Source organism: Apium graveolens, chromosome 3 (assembly GCF_009905375.1).
Source record: "Apium graveolens cultivar Ventura chromosome 3, ASM990537v1, whole genome shotgun sequence".
Classification (NCBI taxonomy): domain Eukaryota; kingdom Viridiplantae; phylum Streptophyta; class Magnoliopsida; order Apiales; family Apiaceae; genus Apium; species Apium graveolens.
Genome location: NC_133649.1, coordinates 174,489,758 through 174,498,361, shown reverse-complemented (window position 1 = coordinate 174,498,361; position 8,604 = coordinate 174,489,758).

The window sequence follows — 8,604 nt, the reverse complement described above, 5'->3', positions numbered from 1 at the left end:
GTGGTACTTGATGTCTATGTGCTTTGTCCTTGAATGCTGTACTGGATTTTCAGTGATGGCAATTGCACTTGTGTTATCAAAGAAAATTGGAATCCTTTCAACTTGCAAACCACAGTCTAGCAGTTGGTTTTTCATCCATAAAATTTATGCACTGCAGCTGCCATCAACAATATATTCAGCTTCAGCTGTAGAAGTAGAAACTAAATTTTGCTTCTTACTAAACCAGGACACAAGCTTGTTTCCTAGAAATTGACAGCTTCCTGTTGTACTTTTTCTATCAATTCTGCAACCTGCATAATCTGCATCTTAATAACCAGTAAGATCAAATCCAGAATCTCTAGGGTACCAAATGCCAAGTTTTGGTGTTCCCTTGAGATATCTGAAAATTCTCTTAATAGCTACTAAGTGAGATTCTCTAGGATCATCCTGAAATCTAGCACACAAACATGTAGCAAACATTATATCTGGCCTACTAGCTGTTAAGTACAGAAGTGAGCCAACCATGCCTCTATAACTTGAAATATCCACAGACTTTTCAGTAGTGTTTAATTCAAGCTTAGTTGTAGTGGCCATGGGAGTTTTTGCAGATGTGCAATCCATTAGATCAAACTTCTTCAAAAGATCATAAATGTATTTAGTTTGACTAATGAATATTCCATAACTAACTTACTTAACTTGCAAACCAAGAAAGTAAGTTAGTTATCCCATCATACTCATTTCATACTTACTTTGCATTAATTTGGCAAACTTTTTGCAAAGTTCTTCATCTGTAGAGCCAAAAATAATGTCATCTACATAAATTTGAACAAGTATACTAGAGCCATTAACATTTCTAAAGAAAAGAGTATTGTCTACAATACCTCTAGTGAAGTGATTCTCTAAAAGAAACTTTGACAAAGTATCATACCAGGCTCTAGGTGTTTGCTTTAGTCAATAAAGTGCTTTCAAAAGATAGTAAACATATTCTGGAAAGCTTGGATCTTCAAAACCAGGAGGCTGACTGACATAGACTTCCTCCTCCAAATCTCTATTCAGAAAGGCACTTTTGACATCCATTTGATAGACTTTGAAATTGGCATGGGCTGCATAGGCTAAGAAGATTCCGATGGATTCAAGTCTTGCAACAGGAGCAAATATTTCATTAAAATATATTCCTTCTTGTTGACAATATCCCTTAGCAACCACTCTATCTTTGTTCCTGACTACTATGCCATTTTCATCCATCTTGTTTCTGAATACCCATTTGGTGTCTATTGGATTCTTTCATTTAGGCTTGGGTACCAGCTTCCATACCTTATTCCTTTCAAATTGGTTTAGCTCTTCCTGCATAGCTAAAATCCAATTAGGATCCAACAAAACTTCTTCTACCTTCTTTGGTTCTTCCTTAGAAAGAAAGCTGCTGTATAGACATTCTTCTTGAGTTGCTCTCCTTGTTTGAACTCTAGAAGATACATCACTAATGATGAGCTCAAAGGGGTGATCCTTTGTCCATTTCCTTTGTTGAGGTAGATTAGCTTTAGATGAAGATGCCTCATTGCTATCTTGATGTGTGATTGAGTTTTGATTATTAAAAAATCCCCCTGAGTTAATGGATCTTTGATTTGAGAAAGGGGAATTTCTGTAAGTGATCTATTCTGACTCCCAGCTTCTTTTGATGACCCGACGGATGGTGAATTTTGAGTACCGACGGATGAGGCTGGTTGTCTCCCGACTGATAAAGCAGATTGTCTCCTGACGGATGAAGTATTATGCAACTCGACAGATGTTGAATTTTGTGCTTCATTGGTAGTGGATTTTTCTGCATTATCCTTTGATACTGTTTCTTGATCACTTTCATCATCATTGTCATCACTAACCATCTCCACATTCTCAAATTTGAGGCTCTCATGGTAATCTCCATCTTGTAGTCCTTTAATCTTTTTATTATTAAATACAACATGTATTTATTCCACAACAATGTTTGTTCTTAGATTGTAGACTCTATATGCTTTACCAACAGCATATCCAACAAAAATTCCTTCATCTGCTTTAGCATCAAACTTCCCATTCTGGTCAGTTTGATTTCTCAAGATATAACATTTACAGCCAAAGACATGAAGAAAGTTTAGAGTTGGCTTCTTGTTCTTGAACAATTGATAGGGAGTCATACATTTTGCTTGATTAACCAGAGAAATATTCTGAGTGTAGCATGCAGTATTTACAGCTTCAGCCCAGAAATATGTTGGTAATTTAGATTCTTCAAGCATTGTCCTTGTAGCTTCAATAAGTGATATGTTCTTCCTTTCTACTACTCCATTTTGTTGTGGAGTTCTTGCAGCTGAAAACTCATGCAAAATCCTATTTTCTTCACAAAATGCTCTCATGATAGAATTATTGAACTCAGTTCCATTGTCACTCCTTATTCTTCTAACCTTGAAATCAGGATGATTATTGACTTGCCTTATGTGATTGGTGATGATTTCACTAGTCTCGTCTTTAGACTTTAGGAAATTTGTCCAAGAGAACTTTGAGAAATCATCTACAATTACTAGGAAAAATCTTTTCCTTGAGATGGACAACACATTTACTAGTCCAAACAAATCCATGTGAAGCAGTTGCAAAGGTTCTTCAATTGTTGAATCAAGCTTCTTTCTGAATGATGCTTTAATTTGCTTTCCCTTCTGGCAAACATCACACAGTCCATCTTTAGAAAACTCTACTTGAGGAATGCCTCTAACCAGTTCTTTCTTTACAAGTTCATTCATGGTCTTGAATTTTAGATGGGATTGCTTCTTGTGCCATAACCAACTTTCATCCTGACTTGCTTTGCCAAGAAGACAAGTAACAGATTCTGCATTTGATGAGTTGAAGTCAGCTAGGTACACATTTCCTTTTCTCACACTAGTGAGAACCACTTTGTTTCTCCTCTTGTTAGTCACAACACAGGCTTCTGATTTGAAGGTTACTGAGTTGCCTTTATCACAAAGCTGGCTGATACTCAATAAATTGTGCTTGAGACCATCCACTAAGGCAACCTCCTCAATGATGACATTTTCTTTTGAAATCAAGCCATATCCCACAGTATAACCCTTGCTGTCATCTCCAAAAGTAATACATGGGCCAGCTCTCTCCTTGAACTCTGTGAGCAGGGTAGAATCACCAGTCATGTGTCTTGAACAACCATTATCCATGTACCATAGATTCTTTCTGTTTCCCTGCACACATCAAAATCAAATCAAGTTGATTTTGGTACCCAACTTTCCTTGGGTGCTACCTTGTTAGCTTTCTTTTTCTGTTTCTTAGGCTTTATCTCATTTGACTTGGGAATATCAGATTCATCCTTAGTTATTTGAGTTGAACCTTTGAAACCATTCATTACAACCGAATTATCATGCATAATTTGATTAACAGGAAATGACATGCTATTAGTAAACATGTTATTCCAGTAGGGCATGCTAAATGGCATTTATGGCATACTAAATACAACATAATAAGGATTAGGTGCAAATGGCATATTAGCAAATTGTGCATTCATATTCTATGCAGACATAGCATTCATAGGCATAGAAGGCATGGCATTTATGTTAGGAAAATGAGGTCGCACAGATATGGAAGTAGGCATGGCAGTTTTGCAATAAACAGACAAATGATTTACACTACCACACTTGACACGGATTTTTCTAGGAGAATATTTATCAGGTGTGTAGTTGTTATGCTTGTTAATTCCTACTTTACCATTTCTATTATTTTTCTTTTTAGCCTCTATTTTAACCTCAATATTTTCCAATCTGTCACTCAATTGCTTGACAGTCATATGACCAACATTAGCCTTTTTCTCCTTCTTCATTTGACTGGATTCTCCTGGAACAAAATTCTTGGAAACTGATCCATATTTCTCATTTAACTTGGTAAGTTTAGCTTTACTCACAGATTTGCTCAAAGTCGACGGATGAAGATTTATATCACTCGACGGATAACCCTTTTTGTTATCCGACGGATGACCCTCATCATCCATCGAGTGTACATCTGTTAGCAATCCTTCAACCAAATTGGATTCCAGCTTCTCCTTATTCTTCTTCTAGGATGCATCACAAAAGGACTCAATACCTTGAACTTTGGTGATTTGAGCATGAACATCTCTATATGTTTTCCATGCCTTAATCACCTCCTGTTCTCGTTCAAGCTGCTTCTTCAAGATCTATTCTTTCTTCAAGGACTTAGTTAATTCATCCTTAGCAATTTTACACTCAATTCTCAATTTTTCAAATTCAATGAACTGAGACTCTAACACATTATTCGTCTCACTTAAAAATATATTGTTTTCTTTGATTTTAGTATTTTCCTTAGTAAGAGACTTAAGTGTAACACGCAAATGATATAATTCTGTAGACATGTCATTTATTGCATCATTATACTCAGCTTTAGATAAATGTGCAAGGTTACTGGTGATTACTTGAGTACTTGAAGAACTTGTCTCTGTTTCATCAGACTTGGCCATTAGGGCTAGATTGACATAGCTGACATCCTCATCCTCATCCAGACCATCTGCTGCCCAGTCATTTTCTTGTGTAATGAAAGCCCTTTCCTTTTGTTTGAGCAACTCAAAATATTTCTGTTTATAATCCACAAGCTCAAACTTTTTCTTGCTGAAATCTGACTTTCTACACTCACTGGCAAAGTGCCCTGCCAAGCCACATTTGAAACATTTGAATTTTGATTTATCCACCATGTTTCTATTTGGCTTGGCTGCTCCAAATTTCTTCTTGAACTTGAGCTTGGCAAATCTTCTGGAAAGAAATGCTAGATGTTCATCAATATCTTCCATGTCATCTTGTCTCAAAGAATCTTCATTTTCTGCTAGCAGCCCCTTACCCTTGTTTTCACAGACCTTTGAAGTTGATTCAACATCTTCCATCTTCATTTCCTTTTCTTTCTCTAACTCAGCAACTAGTGCAATGGATCCTCCTTTCTTATTTCCTCTCTCCATCCTCTCATCTTGCTCTATTTCAAGCTCATAAGTTTTCAGGTTGCCATATAGTCTCTCCAAAGTAAACTCCTTGTAATTTTGAGAGTTTCTCAATGAGATTGTCATAGGTTTCCATTCCTTTGGAAGAGATCTAAGGAACTTAAGATTGGAGTCTTTTATCTGATAGACCCTTCCATGCAACTTCAGAGCATTTAGTAGTTTTTAAAATCTACTAAAAATGTCAGTGAGAGACTCATTATCTTCACTATGAAAGTTCTCATATTGCTAATTAGCAGCTACATCTTTTTATCTCTGACTTGTTCAGTGCCATCACAGATAATCTGTATTGTATCCCAAACTTCCTTGGCATTTTTGCAATTGATGATATTGTCAAACATGTCACCATCAACTCCATTGAACAAGATATTCATGGTCTTCTTATCTTTCCTGACTTGTTCAATATCAGGATCAGACCATTCATGCCTTGGCTTGGGGACAGATGGCTCATTTCCGGTTGCAGCTCTCATTGGTACATGAGGGCCTCTCTCTATGCAATCTACATAGGCCTCATCTTGAGAAAGTAAGTGAAGATGCATTTTTACCTTCCAGTGATGGTAATTATCTTTATCCAGAAAAGGAATCTTGACTTCAACATCCTTCTTGTTCATTTTACTGTTTTGTTGTGATATTTAAACTCTTTGTTTATCAAGAGCGTGCTCTGATACCAATTGTTAGTCCCTAACAATGCAACAAGAATTACAGAAGGGGGTTGAATGGAATTCTTGAAACTTTTTCTTGGTTTAAAAGTGTTCTAACTTAAAATATATATCTGTGTGAATTGATTTGCAAAGTGCGGAATAATAACTTGGAATGAATCAAAACACAAGTAATTAAAAACACAAGTCTTTAAAACTTTCTGGTGGATTTGAATGTATCCACCAGAGATATATAATATATCAAGAGAACTCTGTGTAGCAAGATTTGCTCACAGCTGCTTACAAATGTGAACAACTAAGTTTACAGAGAAATTCTAAGAATACAGCTTACAAATATTTCTCTGAGAATTTTCTTGCTTAGTGTTCTTATTGTTCTATTTGCTACTTCTTGGTTTATATATCACCAAGATTACAAAGTAATAAGACAAGATAATAAAACAAAACATATCAAGTCTAATACTATGCTGCTTCATTACTCTTTTCCAACATCTTTGAATATCTTCATAATAGCATGGAAATGGCAATGCTTCTTTGTTCTCTAAAACCCAGTTGAATAGGCTTCCACATTCCTTTTGCATATACTGGACGCATGTGACTGTGTTGTCACTATCAACTGATGTTTGAATTGATTATCCGTCGGGTACATGATCATCCGTCGGGTTGCCTTGTTGATCATCCGTCGAGTGGCATTGTTGTTTATCCGCCGGGTAGCTATCTTGCACTTGACTTCATTTCATATATACAGAATTACAAGACATCATCTATGTACAATTAATCAACCTATTCTGCATATCTAATTAAAGTCAACATGACTTGAGTGCTACTATAGAATCTAAACAAGATGTATGCATAAATGTGCTACAAACTCATTATTACACAAGCTACTCACTCGATGGATAATTGATCATCATCCGTCGGGACTATATTGAGTCATCCGTCGGGACTATATTCCTTATCCGTCGAGTGCTACATTTTTCACTAAGTAAAATCTACTAAGGTGTTTTGTTAATGAAATCATCAAGTTCACAACATATCCACAACAAAGTCGATGCACATCCTCCACTTCACATTAGCCTCCTGACCATTACGGGGTTGTCCAACCACTCAGGTAATTGCACTTCCTCAATGAACCCAGCTTTTAGGAGCTTCTCGACCTCTTGTTTAATGGTTTCCATCCTGTCGGGGGCATAAGTTCTCTTCTTCTGCTTCACGGCCTTCTAAGTTGGATCGACATTCAGCTTATGGGTTATAAGTTTGGGGTGAATCCCAGGTAAATCAGGTGTCATCCAAGCGAACACATCACTGTTTTTTTGTAAGAAAGCTGTCAATTGGCCCTTCAAGGGCTTGTCTAGAGATGCTCCAATATACGTGACCTTCAAGGGCAAATGATAAAGCTATTTACTATATTGCACAAGATATTCCTACTACTTTAGACGGTATTTTTTTGCATGTTAGATGTTGTGCACACATTGTCAATTTATCGGCTCAAAAGGGTATTCAACAAATAACCGAATTTTTAGCACCTATTAGAAAAATAATTAAGTATTTACGTATCACACACACATTAAAGAGACAATATAAAAAATTATGTAGGGAAAATGGATTAATACCCAAAAAGTGGGGAACTGATTGTCCCACGAGATAGAGTTCGACTTATAAATTACTATGCGAGGCAATTAAATATAAGATAGTTATCACCGAGTTATATAATTCCGATCCAAGAAATCAAGTGGAGGATAGACTTATTACCGAAAATGATTGGGACTTGGCAAATAGGGTACGTGATTTGCTTGATTGTTATGCACGTGGTACTAAGATATTTTCTTACGTTTACGAGCCAAATATACATCTTGTTATTATTGAGTGTGTTAGTATTATTACTACTTTAAAAGCATATGAAAAAAATAATTATTTTGGTGCAATTATTATTGATATGAAAAAAAAGTGGATAGAATATTTTACCGAATTTCCTTTTATTTATGGTGTTGCATGTCTTATTGATCCCGGTGTTAGAAAAGAAGGTTTAGAAAATATGTTAAAACATTATTACTCGGTATTAGGAGTTTCATATAATCACGTGCTTTATGTGCAAAATTGTTTAGACTTGTTACACCGTCTTATAGATCTATATACTCCTAGAACTCAAAATATTATACCACCTAAGACTAGTTAGTCTAGTAGGTTTAATCCCACATTGTTTGGTATCCTAACTAAAAAAACAAAAGTGTAGAATTTCCGAAAATGCATCTACACCTCAAACTTCATTTAGCATGCTTAGAAAGTTTTTTTCATATAACTATGAGTTCGATGAGGATTTTTCAATACTAACATGGTGGAAGAATCACGAGAACCAATTTCCGGTATTAGCTAAAATTGCAAGGGACATTTTAGTAGTTCCCGCCTCTACCATTGCTTCCGAGTCTGCTTTTAGTGCCGGTAGAAGAGTATTGGTCGAGAAAAGATCAGGTCTTGCACCGGATGTGGTCAAGATATATGTTTGCAAAAAGGATTGGGATCAAGCGGTAAAGAGACAACAAGGGATGAAAAAAGATGATTCGGACGGCGAAGAGGATACTTGGATGACGATGGACACTTCATCGAAATCGGGTATGTCAGCGAACGATCCACAAGAAGAAGAAATTGAATAGTTGATAATATTTGTTTGCCTTGTATTTTTAAAATTTGTTATGTTTTGTATTTTATTTAAAATACAAACACGGTTTGTTCCTTTTTTTAGAGAGGAGTCCTCTCAAATTAATTGTAACATTTTTTTATTTAATAAAATTTAAAGAGGTACCGTCCTCTTTTCATTATAAATATGTTAGTTTTATAAATTCGAAAAAAAACACAATTTTGAAAAGAAAAATTGAAGATACAAAAAAAATATTTTTAAAAATAAACTAGTCACTTATTTGATCAAATAAAAATGTTGAAATGTTAAAA